Source organism: Eleutherodactylus coqui, chromosome 7 (assembly GCF_035609145.1).
Source record: "Eleutherodactylus coqui strain aEleCoq1 chromosome 7, aEleCoq1.hap1, whole genome shotgun sequence".
Taxonomy (NCBI): domain Eukaryota; kingdom Metazoa; phylum Chordata; class Amphibia; order Anura; family Eleutherodactylidae; genus Eleutherodactylus; species Eleutherodactylus coqui.
Window position 1 is genome coordinate 201,900,547 of NC_089843.1, and position 18,554 is coordinate 201,919,100.

Sequence of the window (18,554 nt, forward strand, 5' to 3'; positions counted from 1 at the left end):
ATGTCACCTTTTTTGGTATTTTAAAGGATGACCTCTTCTCCCTTTTAACAGAAGTTTTTATATCTAAAGCCCTCCCGGGGTCCTGGAGGAAGGGTGACGTGTCTCTTTTATATAAGAAAGGAGACAAAACCGACATCAAGAACTGGAGACCGATCACCCTTCTGAACAGCGACTACAAGATAATGGCAAAAATATGTGCAAATCGTTTAAAGACCGTAGCAAGCAAAATTGTACACCCCAACCAGGTCTGTGGGGTGCCCGGGAGGGCAATATGGGAGAATCTTAACCTCATAAAAGACTGCATAAGTGACACCAAGTCAAGGAAAGGTCAAATGGCTATTTTAACAATAGACTTCGAGAAAGCCTTTGACCGGGTGTCACATTTTTATCTTTTTAAGGTTTTAGAGAGAATGGGTATACCGGAAGGTTTTTTATTGTCTCTTAAAGCGTTTTACAATAATTGCACAAGCAGAATTTTAGTCAATGGTTTTAGGACACAGGAAGTGCTTTTAAATTCCGGGGTGAAGCAGGGGTGTCCCTTGTCCCCACTACTTTTTATCTGCGCCCTAGAGCCTCTTTTATGTACAATCCGACGGGACAAGCTGATCCGAGGGATCCCCCTGCCCGGCGGGGGGGGGATCGAGGCCAAAGTAGTGGGGTACATGGACGATGTGGCAATACTTGGAAGGGACACCCTGTCAATCCAGAGAGCATCAAGGCAAATTGAGTTTTATTGCTGCGCCTCGGGTTTTAAGGTAAATTTTAACAAGAGTAGCATTTTAAACATCGGGGACCTGCCATTGTCAGATGTCCCCATCCCTGTGTCCGACTCAGTGCAAATTTTAGGTGTCTCCTTCAACGAGGACAACAGAGGTCTTAATAGTTGGGACTTGGTGGCACAGAAAGTCAATAAGAAAATTTGTATGTGGAGCATGCGGCAGCTGACCATGGAGGGGAGGGTTTTAGTCACAAAAGCCGTGATTTTACCCATTTTACTGTATTTAAGCTTGGTGTTTCCCCCTCCTGGCAGAGTTTTTAATAAAATTGTAAAGGCATGCTTCACATTCTTATGGAGCTCCAAGATGGAAAAACTCAGCAGGGAAATCGTAATGAAGCCGAAGGAGATGGGAGGAAAAGATTTCCCTGATTTTAAAGCCTTTTTATATACGAAGTATTTTAGTATGTGTATTGGTGCTCTTTTTAAAAATCACTATTGGTCTTATTTTTTACGATACAATACTGGCTATTTTATGAGGAGGAATGGATGGTTCCACACGGTTTTAAATTCCCCTTATTCTTTTAACTTGCCCTGTGAGTATAAGATTTTAGAAAAAATAGTGATTTTATATAATTTTACTGGCAAAAGTGCGCAAATTTTAATGAATAGTAAAGGCATTTTAAAAACCATAAAAGAAAGTGGTTTTTATGTACAAGTCAGTAATTTTAACGAAAAAAAGAGTAAAGAGACCTGGATGATGGTTAATCATTATCTTTTTAATTCACAGAAAGATCTGGCCTGGAGCTGCGTCCATGACTGTCTTCCGTGCCGGGCATTCCAGCATCGTAGAGGTTTGACCAACACTGCCGCATGCCCAAGACCCGGATGCCCAGGAGAAGAAACAACACTACATCTAATATGGACTTGTTTTATCGCCAAGAAAGTATGGACTAAAATATTGCCGCTCATGAGAAAGATTACAGGACTTAAGAGACTTACATTGGATGTCGTTTTATATGGATGCCTGGAATGCCCCACACAGACTCAAAGAATTATGGCATGGAAGATGGTCAATTCGGTCAAAGCAGCTCTATGGAAAACCAGAAATATTCTAGTTTTTAAACATGAAGTTTTATCTGTGAAGGACATTTTATCAATTACTCTTAATGAGATGCACCAATACTTTTTAGTAGACAAGAAAAATTTTCCTGTTTTAGCAAGAAAATGGCTTTTAGCAGAATGGAGCTCCATAATCTGATGCCACCAAGTGCCCTTTTATGTGATTTTTAATTTGTTCTGTAATTTTTAATGTATATTATGTAGACGAATGTTTTAAATGGTATGTTTTAATGTGTTATTTAATATGTTTTAATGTACTATTGATAAGCATTTTTAAAGCGTCTATGTAAATATATGTTGTGCAAATAAAAACACCCCCCCTTGTGGAGGGTTTGTCAACTTAAAAAAAAAAAAATCTGTTCTTATCAGTTTAATATCTGATACGTCCCCTATCTGGGGACCATATATTAAATGGATTTTTAGAACAGGGAGCTGGAAAAAGAGCTTGCTCTGTCCACTCCACGCATTGACCTGGTATTGCAGTACCTCCAGGACCGGTGCACCCCCTTTCCTACAACCGTTTCCAAAAGCAGAAAAAACAAAACCGACGAGCAAGAGGTGCAGCGCAGCTGTGGCTTCTTCTGCTGCTGCTAACAAACCAGCACTTTGACTGACACTCAGCCCGTCTGCTGCCGTGGAGCTCGCAACATTGTATCCACTGTGCACAGCACAGGTACAACTGGAAGCAAAACAACACACAGCAGTTCATATGCCAGCCGCACTCTATAGTTCGTACCTACCGCTGCGCTAATAGCCAAGTTGGAAACATCGGGCAGGCACAGCGTATCCTGGCAGCCTGCCTCTGTATGCTCCACGTATTCGGGTCATGGGTGTATGTGCAGGGGGTGCGGTCGCACCTGGGGCCCGGAGCCCTAGGGGGCCCATAAAGTCTCTCTTCCCCACATTGTAAACCAATGCTATCAATGAAGCTTTATAGTTTGAGGGCCCAGTCCCAGACTTTGTACTGGGGCCCCGCAGCTTCAAGTTACACCTCCGGATCAGGATAATGCTAGGCCATTCCAACCAGCCTGTGTGAGTGACCTGCAGTCGCTGGTAGTCGAAAAGCGGCCGGCCCCGGATGTGTGCTTCAGAGTGGACAGACAGCAGTGGACCCCCAATCACACAGGCCCGAGGCTTGCTATGCGGCACGGAATACCTCATTGGACTGCAGCGCTCCATGCGGGCTGAGATACACGCTCCACGTGGGATGGGCAGTATTCCGTCCATGAGGATCCAGGCCAACGCTTACAGATGGAGCAACACCCGGGGAGCAAAGAACTCCAACGAACGGCCGTCTACTTTAAAAGGATGTATTGCTTTATTCAATGCATGGACACAGAAACAGTTCAACCGCTCGCTAAAGACCGCAGTCAATACAGTAAAGAGAGAAATGTGTCTGTTTAATGTAAACTTGCACGGAGCTCGTTTGTGAGCCACTGACTGAATGAATGCTGCCGCTGCTGCATGTCTGAAACGTGGTCTGACGTTACATGCACCAGCAGGGATAAGGCCTTGCCTATAAGCATTCCCCAGCTGGCAAAAACGGAACCTCCCTGCCTATTCCTCACCGTGGAAGAACGGAACCTACCTTTTTTTAAAAAAAAAAGAAAGCCACAGCAGCAGCCAACTCGATTTTGGTAGGCCGCTGTCTCCCCCTTGTGTGCTGCATTAAAAATGCACTCCGCTAAAAATAACTGATCCACGAAATAGAGCGTAGGGAGAGAATGAGGCTTCTAGATGAGCCGTCAGGCTATGATAAATTGTATCACACCTGGGCGATATGGATAGATGCCCGGAGCTCACCCCTATTTACTAGGTGGTTACAGACAGGGACATGTGAGTAACACGTTTAAACCACAATCGTAAAGAGAAACAGCAATCCCGGAGCGCCCCCCCCCTCCCCCTTTTTGTTTTATTTTCTCTTTCTCCCGTGTCATAGATACCTACCCTCCCTTACCGCTCCCCCCCCCTTCCCCTGTTTGTAGACCTTATAAAATATCACAGACAAACATTATATAGTTCAACTCGAAATTTATTTATTAAGTTTCATTGTCAAAGTTATTTTTACATTGCTTTGAGATAAGGCAAAAGTTTCCCCCCCCTCCATGAAACCAATAAAACCTATATTGAATAAAATAAAAATGATGCAGTTGCCGGTAGTTCAGCAGTTGCCGGTAGTTCAGCAGTTGCCGGTAGTTCAGCAGTTGCCGGAAGTTCTGCAGTTGCCGGAAGTTCTGCAGTTGCCGGAAGTTCTGCAGTTGCCGGTAGTTCTGCAGCTTCTTGGTAGAGATAAAGACCATCTCCCGTCTCCCAGCTGCAGCAGAGACTGACTGAAATCGCTGCCAAGCCCGCTATTTATGCTTCTAAATTGATGACATCACAATGGAGTGACATCAGCCTGCCATACACCTGGCTCATGACATCACAAGGGAGTGACATCATCAGCATTCCAAACACCTGGCTCATTTGCATACAGTATGTATGTATGACATCACAAGGGAGTGACATCATCAGCATTCCAAATACCTGGCTCATTTGCATACAGTATGTATGCATGTATGTGTCTATCTATCCTATCCTATCTAATCTATCTTTATTAATTACGTAGAATATAGATATGGATTATTTCTGAATTATAGATTTTGTAGATATAGATTAAAGATAGATTTACGATTGTGTGTGTGTGTGATAGAGATATATATATATATATATATATATATGTAAAAAAAATATAAAATCTGTAGTTATGTATGTATGGCGGGAAAAAAAGGCCTGCTGTATGTTTTTAAGTTCTTCGGATAACCATGCCATTCTATTATTCTCCTTACTAGGGTCTACTAATGCCGGCCCAGGGAAAGGCAATAAAGCCCTATGGGGCCGAAGCCAATTTCCCTCATTTCAGGTAAAAAGTTTCCATCCGTCCCCACTCGAAATGCGGCCGGCCGAAGAGATCCCTCCAACCGACCGGCCGACGCACCTTCAGAGACAAACTAGTGCTTGCTTCTAGTGTCATCGCCGGCTTAACCATCCTGGGTAGGGAGGTGACGAGTCCTGCAGCAGCAGCAGCAGCAGGCTCTGCAAGCCTAGGATGCGTGAGCACGGTGCAAGAGGAAGGACTGAGGGGGGAGGGCGCGGTTGAGAAGGCGTGGGGCGGGGCTATGTAAAGTTTTACTAGCTCTCCCAGCTGCCTGGGTGCATTGTGGGTGCGCCCAGAGTGCTGGCTGAGCGTGTTGCCTCAAGCCTTGGAAGTGGAGTTGGGCGGGCCGGGCTACAGGTGAAACCCATTTCGGGTTATCGCTTCTCGGCCTTTTGGCTAAGATCCAGTGTAGTCTCTGCCTGGATAGGAAGCGTGAGAGTGCTGGGTTTACTCAGCGACTCCATTTGCTGCTTTGGCAGTGCTTTTTCTGTGGTTTCGTACCGACAGTGATATCAGGATGTTTGGGATAAAGAATACCATCCGTTTCGATGTGGATGTCATGGACCGCACCAAGAACAATATGGTGTACATCGTGAGAGACATTATACTGGAGAAGGCTGGAGTACCCAAGGAGGAGATATTCAGCGTACAGGATTTTCCCCGCCAAGGCGAGTATGATGTGACCTTCTTTGATGAGGGAGCGTGTCTGACCCTGTATGAGTGGCTGCGGGAGCATAGAGACACTGAGCCCCTTCAAGGCATTAAAGCCACCCCGCTGTTTGGGATGCAGGAACGGACTATTACAGTACACGTCTATAATCCGTTTACAGATGTCAGCCTTATTGCCAGTTTCCTCAGACGTTACTGTGAGCAAGTGCGTGGAGGGGAGAAGCAAAAAAACATCCTCGGCATCTTTAATTGCAAGTACAAATTTATTGTTAAACTGAAAATGGCTCCCAATGTCGTTGGAGGAGTCATGCACCCGCCGGCCAGCTTTTCCATCGCTGGCAATAGAGGATTTTTGACATACCAGGGACAGCCCACCTACTGCAGGAACTGCGGTCAGTTCGGACATGTTAAAGCAGACTGTACAAAGGGCCAGGTTTGCAGGAACTGTCAGGGCACCGGACACCATTCTGGCTCTTGCCCTAAGCCCAGACGCTGTGACTTGTGCGGCTCTGAGAGTCACATTTGCAAGGACTGTCCAGGAACTGTATTGTCAAGAGATGCGGGAGTGTGGAGGCGACCGCCAGAGACCGTCGTGACAGGAAATGTACCAACCGCACAGTCTAAATCATCTGCGGCTGCAATACGTGTGGTTCCTGAGGTAAAATCATCTGCGGCTGCGATGCGTGCAGTTCCTGAGGTAAAATCATCTGCGGCTGCGATGGATGTGTTTCCTGAGGTAAAATCTGCGGCTGCGATGGATGTGTTTCCTGAGGTAAAATCTGCGGCTGCGATGGATGCGTTTCCTGAGGTAAAATCTGCGGCTGAGATGGATGCAGTTCCTGAGGTAAAATCTGCGGCTGGGATGGATGCAGTTCCTGAGGTAAAATCTGCGGCTGCGATGGATGCGTTTCCTGAGGTAAAATCCTCTGCGGCTGTGAAGGATAAATCGTCTGTGGTGAAAATGGCGGCAGTTACCAAGTCAGTCAGCAAAAAGGAAAGAAAAGAGGAAGGTATGAAGAGGAAAGTGGACAGGCCGAGGCCTGCGGAGGTTGTTGCTGAAGCTGAGGTGTCTGAGGTAATTCGGGACCTGGAGGAGGTCATTGAGAGTGTGGAGAGTCCTGTCCACCCCTCTGACCCCGGAAACAGCGACATTTTCTCCTCACAAGGGACCAGTTTGTGTTACAGGGAGGGTGGTGGGTTACAAGATGGCTCCAGCGAGGAGGAGTTCGTTGAGGTCGCTGACAAGAAAGCGGCAAAGAAACGAAAATGTACAAAAAGTAAGGACCTTGTCATGGAAGTCAGCAATCCCTACCAAACGCTGGCGGAGGACTCTAGGGATTTTGAGGACAGTGATGAGGAGATATGAGACTGAGCCAGCATAAAACATGTAATATTATTGTGCTATAGGCATTCATAGGGCTTATGTTTTCTGAGGAAACCAGGCCTGAACGGTTATGTTTATGTACTGTCACCTATATACACATATATATGTAATGTTTATGTGCCCTGGGCATTACTAAGGGGTATGGGGTTTACAGTATGCTCCCAGAACGTTCGTGTTTTTAAAAACAAGGCCAGGAGGGCGGCCATTTTAAGTTTGCTGCAGCAGGAGCCAGCTGACATTCTTTGTTTACAGGAGTGTGGTCTCCATGGCGACATCAGCCCAGCTGAGTGGCCTCATGGCAGGATGGTGTGGTCTGGGAGCATACACAATAAAAATGATGGGGTGGGCATCCTGATAAACTCCAGGGAGCTGACGCTGCAGAGTTACACAGTGATCGAGGAGGGGAGGTGCGTCTCTGCGCTGCTGGAGTACAGGAGGGTGACTTTTCGGCTAATTAATGTATACGCACCCAGTACAAAAAATGACAGAAAAGCTTTATTTGAAAAGATGAGAATGTTTCTGTCGGGCAGGATGCCGACCATATTAGTAGGAGACATGAACTGCGATGTGGCTAAGAGGGCCTTTGATGTTTCCGCGAAGGCTTTATTTGAGGTGGTTTCCGATTTTCGGATGAAGGATATGCAGCAAGCGTGCGGTATAAACCCGCCTCTGAATACATATCACGCAGACAGGGGGGGGATTCACTCCAGATTGGATTTTTGCTTCGTGTCTGATAATGTCACCACTATAAGCTATAGGCAGAAGCCTGCGCCATATTCGGACCACGAGTCCCTGTTGTGTGAGGTGGATGTCAGTAAGAGTGTTGTGTGTGGGAGGGGGTTATGGAAGCTTAATGTGAGACACCTGGAGAGCCAGGATATAAGGGCCCGCTATGCGTGTGAGTATGAAAGGTGGAGCGCCAGGAAGAAAGAGTTTGCAAGTATTTTGCTCTGGTGGGATTGGGTCAAGAAAAAAACCCAGGTGTTCTTTAAATCTCTTGGCTATGAAATGGCTGCAGCCAAGAGAAAGGAGTACGAGAAGCTGAGCGCCCGGCTGAGCCTGCTGATGAAGCTCCGTGACAGCGGGATGGAGGTGCAGGAGGACATTGTGCAAGTAAAGAGGGACATTAACAGCTACCTAATAGAGAAGGGGAGGAGTATTATGTATCGCGCAAAGATCGAAAAAATGGAACATGATGAGAAATGCTCGCGATTCTTCTTTAAAAAAGTTTTTGCAAAAAAACCAACTTTTGACACAATTGTGAAAGAGGATGGATGTGAGGTGAGTGGTGAGGGTGTGTATGAGGAGATTGCAGCGTTCTATGAGGATTTGTATGGTGAGAAATGGAGGGATGAATGCTTGGAGAATGATGTGTTAAAGGTGCTTGAGGGGAAGCTCCCTGACATTGAGCAGACTTCCGTCATGCGGGAGATATCTAGTAGAGAGGTGTTTGAGGTAATACAGAAAATGGCTACAAATAAAACACCTGGTGCGGATGGGTTACCTGTCGAGTTTTATCGTATGTTGTGGAATGTGGTGGGGAAGGACGTGTGTGAGGTGTGTAAGTATATGTGGGAGAACGTGGAGATGGCAGAGAGTATGCGTGGCGGTATTTTTGTCCTGATCCCAAAAAAAGGGGATTCAAAGAGTTTAAAAAACTGGCGTCCAATTACATTACTGAACTGTGACTATAAGATCTATGCTAAAATAATTGCCAACCGTATGCGTGATGTGGTGGAGTGTGTTGTGAGTGAGGACCAGTATTGTGCGGTGCCTGGGAGACGTGTGCATGAGAGTTTGTGTCTGATGAGAGACGTGTTGTGGGACTGTAAGGGTAGGAAGAAGACTGTGTATGTGGTGAGCCTGGACTTTGAGAAGGCGTATGACAGGTTGTCGCATGGTTTCTTGTTCCGAGTGTTGCTGCGAATGGGGTTTCCGGCTGATTTTGTGAGTAGAGTGAGGAGTTTGTATGATGGGATATATAGTAGGACGTTGGTGAATGGGAATGTTGGAAGGAGAGTGAATGTGAGGTCTGGAATGCGTCAGGGATGTCCTTTGTCTCCGGTGGCGTTTATTTGCGCCATGGAGCCGTTGCTCTGCTTGATTAGGCAGGATAAAGTGGTGCGGGGGATCCATATCCCTGGCAGTAATGGAAGAGAGCTGAAGGTGAGTGCGTACATGGATGATGTGTGTGTAATGTGTGAGTCTGAGTGTGCAGTGAGGAGGGTGAAGCTGTTGGTGTCTATTTTCTGTGGTGCGTCTGCTTTCAGGGTGAATTGGGACAAGAGTGAATGTAAGGTGTTTGGTGAGGCTGTGTTGAATGCGGATGTGGGCCTAAAAAACGTTACTGGTGCAATTAAAGTGTTAGGGGTTAATTTTAATGAGAATCTGGATGGAAAGGAAAGTTGGGTGGAAGTGAAGCAGAAAGTAGAAAATCGGTTACATTTTTGGAAGCTCAGAGGTCTTACAGCTATAGGTAAGATCCTGGTGATTAAAAGCGTAATTCTGCCCATTTTTCTGTATTTGGCGATGGTTTTTCCGCCCAGTTATATGAACATCAGAAGACTTAATAGAGTTTTGTTTGTGTTTTTTTGGGGGTCAAAAATGGAGCGTTTGAGGAGAGAGGTTGTGGTGAAGAGTTGGAGGCAGGGAGGAATGGGCTTCCCAAATTTGGAAACTTACTTTGGTTTAAACATGTTAGTTTTTTTGTTGTCTATGATTCAGAAAGATGCGAAAGGGGCGTGTATGGCGAGGTACTTGGCTGGAAGACTTTTTGTGCGAATGAAGTGGTGTAAGCGTGATTTACGTATGCCGGTAGCTTTTGAGATTCCAAAGTGGTATGAATGGGTTGTGAGCTTTGTGGTGAAGTTTGAGTTGAGTGAATATGAGGTGAGCGTGCTGAAGAATAAGCGGATGGTGCGGAAGATCATTGAGAGTAAGGATGTGGTGTCTGACATTAATTCTGTGCGAGGAGCGGATGTGGAGAGCGTGTGGAAGAAGGTGCGGATGGACGGGATGAGTAATAGGCAGAGTGAGATTGTATGGCAGAGTCTGCATGGTGTGTTACCGGTGCGAGAGTTCCAGCGTGTGAGAGGTTTGGTGAGGAGTGAGAGATGTCCGAGAGAGGGGTGCGGTGGATGTGAGAGTGTGATGCATGTTTTTTGGAATTGCGACTATGCGCAGAATGTACTGCGAAGGTTAGGGGCGTTATGCCGTGAAATAACGGGTGTAAATTTCATATCCTATGAATTAGTCATGTTTGGTCTCGGAGTGAGTAACAGTGTGAAGGAGAGACTGTTGTGGCTGTTCTTGGCGTGCGTGAAGGAAGTGTTGTGGGATGTGAGGAACGTGTATGTGTTTAAGCGGAAGGAACTGAGTGCGAGGGACAGCGTGCGAATGGTGTTGGGGAAAATGTATATTATTTATTTGTGGGACAAAAAGAAAACAGGGGTGGATGCGGAGGGGATGTGGAAGGTGCTGAAATGGAAACAAATTGTTAACCTGTCATGAGTTTTCCTTTAAACTTCTAATGATTTATTTATGTATTAATGTGATGAAGTATTGTTATGTATGTAAATAAAGCTGTTTTATTTATAATAAAAAAAATAAAAAAAAAATCTGTTCTTATCAGTTTAATATCTGATACGTCCCCTATCTGGGGACCATATATTAAATGGATTTTTAGAACAGGGAGCTGGAAAAAGAGCTTGCTCTGTCCACTCCACGCATTGACCTGGTATTGCAGTACCTCCAGGACCGGTGCACCCCCTTTCCTACAACCGTTTCCAAAAGCAGAAAAAACAAAACCGACGAGCAAGAGGTGCAGCGCAGCTGTGGCTTCTTCTGCTGCTGCTAACAAACCAGCACTTTGACTGACACTCAGCCCGTCTGCTGCCGTGGAGCTCGCAACATTGTATCCACTGTGCACAGCACAGGTACAACTGGAAGCAAAACAACACACAGCAGTTCATATGCCAGCCGCACTCTATAGTTCGTACCTACCGCTGCGCTAATAGCCAAGTTGGAAACATCGGGCAGGCACAGCGTATCCTGGCAGCCTGCCTCTGTATGCTCCACGTATTCGGGTCATGGGTGTATGTGCAGGGGGTGCGGTCGCACCTGGGGCCCGGAGCCCTAGGGGGCCCATAAAGTCTCTCTTCCCCACATTGTAAACCAATGCTATCAATGAAGCTTTATAGTTTGAGGGCCCAGTCCCAGACTTTGTACTGGGGCCCCGCAGCTTCAAGTTACACCTCCGGATCAGGATAATGCTAGGCCATTCCAACCAGCCTGTGTGAGTGACCTGCAGTCGCTGGTAGTCGAAAAGCGGCCGGCCCCGGATGTGTGCTTCAGAGTGGACAGACAGCAGTGGACCCCCAATCACACAGGCCCGAGGCTTGCTATGCGGCACGGAATACCTCATTGGACTGCAGCGCTCCATGCGGGCTGAGATACACGCTCCACGTGGGATGGGCAGTATTCCGTCCATGAGGATCCAGGCCAACGCTTACAGATGGAGCAACACCCGGGGAGCAAAGAACTCCAACGAACGGCCGTCTACTTTAAAAGGATGTATTGCTTTATTCAATGCATGGACACAGAAACAGTTCAACCGCTCGCTAAAGACCGCAGTCAATACAGTAAAGAGAGAAATGTGTCTGTTTAATGTAAACTTGCACGGAGCTCGTTTGTGAGCCACTGACTGAATGAATGCTGCTGCATGTCTGAAACGTGGTCTGACGTTACATGCACCAGCAGGGATAAGGCCTTGCCTATAAGCATTCCCCAGCTGGCAAAAACGGAACCTCCCTGCCTATTCCTCACCGTGGAAGAACGGAACCTACCTTTTTTTAAAAAAAAAAGAAAGCCACAGCAGCAGCCAACTCGATTTTGGTAGGCCGCTGTCTCCCCCTTGTGTGCTGCATTAAAAATGCACTCCGCTAACAATAACTGATCCACGAAATAGAGCGTAGGGAGAGAATGAGGCTTCTAGATGAGCCGTCAGGCTATGATAAATTGTATCACACCTGGGCGATATGGATAGATGCCCGGAGCTCACCCCTATTTACTAGGTGGTTACAGACAGGGACATGTGAGTAACACGTTTAAACCACAATCGTAAAGAGAAACAGCAATCCCGGAGCGCCCCCCCCCTCCCCCTTTTTGTTTTATTTTCTCTTTCTCCCGTGTCATAGATACCTACCCTCCCTTACCGCTCCCCCCCCCTTCCCCTGTTTGTAGACCTTATAAAATATCACAGACAAACATTATATAGTTCAACTCGAAATTTATTTATTAAGTTTCATTGTCAAAGTTATTTTTACATTGCTTTGAGATAAGGCAAAAGTTTCCCCCCCCTCCATGAAACCAATAAAACCTATATTGAATAAAATAAAAATGATGCAGTTGCCGGTAGTTCAGCAGTTGCCGGTAGTTCAGCAGTTGCCGGTAGTTCAGCAGTTGCCGGTAGTTCAGCAGTTGCCGGAAGTTCTGCAGTTGCCGGAAGTTCTGCAGTTGCCGGTAGTTCTGCAGCTTCTTGGTAGAGATAAAGACCATCTCCCGTCTCCCAGCTGCAGCAGAGACTGACTGAAATCGCTGCCAAGCCCGCTATTTATGCTTCTAAATTGATGACATCACAATGGAGTGACATCAGCCTGCCATACACCTGGCTCATGACATCACAAGGGAGTGACATCATCAGCATTCCAAACACCTGGCTCATTTGCATACAGTATGTATGTATGACATCACAAGGGAGTGACATCATCAGCATTCCAAATACCTGGCTCATTTGCATACAGTATGTATGCATGTATGTGTCTATCTATCCTATCCTATCCTATCTAATCTATCTTTATTAATTACGTAGAATATAGATATGGATTATTTCTGAATTATAGATTTTGTAGATATAGATTAAAGATAGATTTACGATTGTGTGTGTGTGTGATAGAGATATATATATATATATATATATATATATATATATATATATGTAAAAAAAATATAAAATCTGTAGTTATGTATGTATGGCGGGAAAAAAAGGCCTGCTGTATGTTTTTAAGTTCTTCGGATAACCATGCCATTCTATTATTCTCCTTACTAGGGTCTACTAATGCCGGCCCAGGGAAAGGCAATAAAGCCCTATGGGGCCGAAGCCAATTTCCCTCATTTCAGGTAAAAAGTTTCCATCCGTCCCCACTCGAAATGCGGCCGGCCGAAGAGATCCCTCCAACCGACCGGCCGACGCACCTTCAGAGACAAACTAGTGCTTGCTTCTAGTGTCATCGCCGGCTTAACCATCCTGGGTAGGGAGGTGACGAGTCCTGCAGCAGCAGCAGCAGCAGGCTCTGCAAGCCTAGGATGCGTGAGCACGGTGCAAGAGGAAGGACTGAGGGGGGAGGGCGCGGTTGAGAAGGCGTGGGGCGGGGCTATGTAAAGTTTTACTAGCTCTCCCAGCTGCCTGGGTGCATTGTGGGTGCGCCCAGAGTGCTGGCTGAGCGTGTTGCCTCAAGCCTTGGAAGTGGAGTTGGGCGGGCCGGGCTACAGGTGAAACCCATTTCGGGTTATCGCTTCTCGGCCTTTTGGCTAAGATCAAGTGTACCTGGTACAGGCGGTCTTAGTCAGAAGGTAACTCGGGTACCCCTCTCCTCTGCCTGGCGGGATCGCCCACTCCGGTGGGCTTCACCCGCCTGCTGCTATCGGGGAGAGGGATTAGTCCCAGGGTAAACGGGTTGCGATCCCCCTGCCTCTTCTGGTCTCCGGGCCAGAGGAGGGCGCTACTTTTGTTGAGTCACAAAAGCGGTTTTGTGACTTACCCTTCCTACAAACATGGGCGAAAGCCCACAAGAAATACCGGCATATGCGCGGATTAAGAACACAGTACGTGTCTCTTTTACAAATAATGCGGATACACGTGGCCTGAGGTATGTGGTTGAGGACGTGCTACAAGGAGTATTTAATGTGCAAAAGAGAGAGATTCTAGCGATCCAAGACTACCCCAAGCGACGGATCTATGATGTTACCCTAACAGAAACTGGCATATTTCGAGATCTGGTGGCGGCCATTCCAGAAAAGAAAGATCCGAAGCTTGAGGGTGTCTTGCTGGTCGAGCACGTCCTCGACATAACTAAACTCGTGGTGATTAAGATGTATTCTCCTTACATTGACGTGAAAGAGGTTGAGGCTTTCCTATCACGATATTTTAAATCCGTCAGATGTATGGGAAAAATTATGAACGAGTTTGGTATTTGGACCTCAAAGTGGCGTTTCCAGGCCACGTGTATAAGTGACCCCAGTTGGCCGGGGGGAGTGATCTTACCGCCCGCGCGTTTTAAATTGGGCAAAGTGAATGGCGACCTGTACTTTGCGGGAATGCCCGACTTCTGCAGGGTTTGTTCAACATACGGTCACCAAAAAGAAAACTGTGCGAGTACTTGCAAGAAATGTGGGGGCACCGATCACGAGACAAGCGAGTGTAAAAAAGGCAAAGGTTGTTATTTCTGCGGCAGTGTTGGTCACCTCTACACGTTTTGCCCCCACAGAGCACAGAAGACGGAGCAGCAAGGGCGACCCGGACCGAAGGAGCAGCCAGGGCAGCCAGATGACCGGAATGCACCCCCCCAGGGAGAGGAACCTGAGGAGATGGAGGTCTCCAGTGGACCCCCCCAGACCGGTAAGGAACAGCGGAGCATAAAGAGGAGGGTGAGTGACCGGCGGACAGGCTCTCCCTCCCGGGAAACCGGTGGAGGTGGTAGAGCCGGGGAAGCCGGTCCAGGCCCTCCCAAGATGCCCGCTCAAGCGGTGCCTGAGGTGGAGGACCCAGGGGGCACGGCGGCAGCAACACAAAAAAGGCGGAAAGGCTCAGGAGGCAGGCTCTATTCGGAGGTGGTGCAGGGGGGAACCCCGGAGATCCCGACGAAGTCGGAGGACCCGGGGAAAGTACCCCCTGCGGAGTCATCGCAGAAGGCCCCTCCCCCTCCCTGCCAGGAGGGGGCGCGGGGTGCCACCTCCGAGAGCACAGAGACATATGAGAGCCGAGTACCCACCCCAGCGGAGGGGACTGATGCAAGCACGGGAGCTGGCCCGCTAGCCCCCTTGGAGTTCCCAGTAGGAATCGAGTCAGTGTGGGACTTTACACAAATCCCTCTCTCGGGCACCGTAGGGGGTCCACTAAGCGAGGTAGGTTCCTCTCCAGCATCGACATTCACGATGGACTCGGATGCGGGGGGGTGTGAGAGTGTCAGCGAGGTCTTTGGCTTGCCCGGGGACTTCTGAGCAGAGACCCACACATTTCCTAGTCCCCCATGGCTGCTCTATCGGGACTCACGTTTAACGTCAGAAGTATCGAGAGCCACGTGAGGAGGGTCGCCCTCTTCAACTACCTGACGATTTTCGCTGCCTCCGTCTTTTTCCTGCAGGAGTGCGGGATCCCGCATAGAGCCCAGTACAAAAAATACCAAGAGGACTGGGTACATGGACCGTCGGTCTGGTCCGGCTCTAACGAGACCAGATCGGCGGGGGTCGCCATTCTTTTTAAAGGAAACGTTTTAATTGACGTTATTAACGAAATTTTACCAGGCAGAATTTTATTGGTCAAAGCTTTTATTAACGGAGTAAAGTGGCAGTTTTTAAATTTTTATGGTGCAACAGATAAAAACACCCGAGCAGAAATGTTAGAGATTTTACCCCTTTTTTTAAACGATTCAGATCCTCTGATTTTAGCGGGAGATTTTAATTGTATTTTAAAGGGGGAACGCCGGCTTTCAAGCTCAGTGAGCAGAAATTATGATAAAACCTCAGCCTTGCTAAAAAACATCATCTCAGACGCCAAGCTCACTGATGCTTACAAAAAATGCAACCCCAACGCATCAGAGGAAGCCGGCGTTACCTGGAGCAACAGACTGTGCAGCTCCAGGATAGATTTTATGTTCTGCTCTTATCAAGTACTGCCTTTTAGATGTGACCTTTTTACCAATGTTTTCTCGGATCATAAGCTTTTATATTTTAAAGTTGATTCAGTTTTAAAGAGAAAATCCGGTAAGAATGCCTGGAAGTTTAACGTGTCCCTTTTAGAAGATCCGCAGGTTTTATCTGATTTTATCACTTTTTATAAAGACTGCAGGCGAGTAAAAGATCCCAACACTCCCACCAGCCAGTGGTGGGAGAAGATGAAACTGAAAATAAAAACATTTTTTATTAAGGTTGGGATCGCTAAAGCTAAAGCAAAACGTACATTTTATTCTAATCTGAATACTCGCCTGCAGACCCTGTATAAGTTCCGTGAACATGACATAGAGGTGGACCACGAGATCATCGAGGTGAAGAAAGAGATCGCCCGGTGCCTGGAGCAGAGGGGAAAAGAAATTATATTCCGTTCGAAAGTGCAACACCTGGAGGAGAACGAGACCTGCTCCAGGTACTTCTTCAAGAAGATAAGAGACAAGCGGACAGTCCTCGATGATCTCGATGGCACCAAGGACATACAGGGTATTTTAAAGAAAGTGTATGAGTTTTATGCGGATCTTTTTAATACTAAACCTGTTGACAGTGATTTTATGAACGACTCGTTGAAGGAGATTACCGACGTTTTAGATCCTGGTTCTCGTGAGATTTTACTAAGGGACATCACAGAACAGGAGATTTTAGACACTATTAAAAGTTTTAAACCAGGTAAGGTGCCTGGGCCCGATGGTATACCCATAGAGTTTTATGTCACCTTTTTTGGTATTTTTAAGGATGACCTTTTCTCCCTTTTTACTGAGGTTTTTATGTCTAAAGCCCTCCCGGGGTCCTGGAAGAAGGGTGACGTGTCTCTTTTATACAAGAAAGGAGACAAGACGGACATCAAGAACTGGAGACCGATCACCCTTCTGAAAAGTGACTACAAAATAATGGCCAAAATATGTGCAAACCGCCTCAAGACCGTAATAAGCAAAGTTGTACACCCCAACCAGGTCTGTGGGGTGCCCGGGAGGGCAATATGGGAGAATCTTAACCTGATCAAAGATTGTATTAGCGACACAAAATCAAGAAGCGGAAAAATGGCAATTTTAACTATCGACTTTGAAAAAGCCTTTGACCGCGTGTCGCATTTTTATCTTTTTAAGGTTTTAGAGAGAATGGGTATACCGGAAGGTTTTTTATTGTCTTTAAAAGCGTTTTACAACAACTGCACGAGTAGAATTTTAGTCAACGGTTTTAGGACACAGGAAGTGCTTTTAAACTCCGGGGTGAAGCAGGGGTGTCCCTTGTCCCCACTACTTTTTATATGCGCACTAGAGCCTCTTTTATGCACCATACGGCGGGACAAGCAGATCCGTGGGATCCCCCTGCCCGGCGGCGGGGGGATCGAGGCCAAAGTAGTGGGGTACATGGACGATGTGGCAATCCTCGGAAGGGACACCCTGTCGATCCAGAAGGCTATTAGACAAATTGAGTTTTATTGCTGCGCCTCGGGTTTTAAAGTCAATTTTAACAAAAGTAGTGTTTTAAACATCGGGGACCTGCCTTTGTCAGATGTCCCCATTCCTGTGTCCGACTCGGTGCAGATTTTAGGAGTCTCCTTCAACGAGGATAACAGAGGTCTTAACAGCTGGGACTTGGTGGCACAAAAGATAAACAAGAAAATCTGTATGTGGAGCATGCGGCAGCTGACCATGGAGGGGAGGGTTTTAATCACCAAATCTGTGATTTTACCGATTTTATTGTATCTGAGTTTAGTGTTTCCCCCTCCTGGCAGAGTTTTTAATAAAATTGTAAAAGCATGCTTCACATTTTTATGGAGCTCCAAGATGGAGAAACTAAGCAGGGAAATCGTGATGAAGCCGAAGGAGATGGGAGGAAAAGATTTCCCTGATTTTAAAGCCTTTTTATATACAAAGTATTTTAGTTTGTGTATTGGTGCTCTTTTTAAAAACCACTATTGGTCCTATTTTATCCGGTATAACACAGGCTATTTTATGAGGAGGAACAATTGGTTCAAGACGGTTTTAAATTCCCCTTACTCTTTCAATCTGCCCGGAGAATACAAGATTTTAGAGAAAATAGCGATTTTATATGATTTTACTGGCAAAAGCCCACAAGTTTTAATGAATAGTAAAGTCATTTTAAAGGATATTAAGAAAAGTGGTTTTTATGTTCAAGTAAGTAATTTTAACGAAAGACAAAGCAAGGAAACTTGGACAATGGTTAATTATTATATTTTTAATTCACAGAAAGATCTGGCCTGGAGCTGCGTCCATGACTGTCTTCCGTGCCGGGCATTCCAGCATCGTAGAGGTTTGACCAACACTGCCGCGTGCCCAAGACCAGGATGTGCAGGAGAAGAGACGACGACCCACCTGATGTGGACCTGCTACATAACGAAGAGAATATGGACTAAGATATTGCCGCTACTGATTAAAATAACAGGACTTAAGAGACTAACATTGGATGCCGTTCTGTATGGATGCCTGGAATGCCCCACACGGACTCAGAAAATTATGGCATGGAAGATGGTCAATTCGGTCAAAGCAGCTCTATGGAAATCCAGAAACATTTTAGTTTTTAAACATGAAATTTTAACTGTGAAGGACATTTTAGCCATTACTCTTAATGAGATGCACCAGTACTTTTTAGTGGATAAGAAAAATTTCCCAGTTTTAGCGAGAAAATGGCTTTTATCAGAATGGAGCTCCATAATATGATGCCACCAAGTGCCCTTTTATGTGATATTAACTTGTTCTGTATTTTAACATGTATTTTAT

At 46.4% G+C, this 18,554-nt stretch overlaps 2 non-coding genes across 2 annotated transcripts; both read left to right on the top strand.

The window, feature by feature from the left end:
• The first annotated feature begins 2,153 nt into the window (after nt 1–2,153).
• On the top strand, nt 2,154–2,345 carry LOC136573959 (U2 spliceosomal RNA). The gene has a single exon (XR_010786158.1). It is a non-coding gene; the product is annotated as a U2 spliceosomal RNA (small nuclear RNA).
• An 8,040-nt stretch (nt 2,346–10,385) lies between these two features.
• Nucleotides 10,386–10,577, top strand: LOC136573854 (U2 spliceosomal RNA). The gene has a single exon (XR_010786071.1). It is a non-coding gene; the product is annotated as a U2 spliceosomal RNA (small nuclear RNA).
• The last annotated feature ends 7,977 nt before the right edge of the window (nt 10,578–18,554 follow it).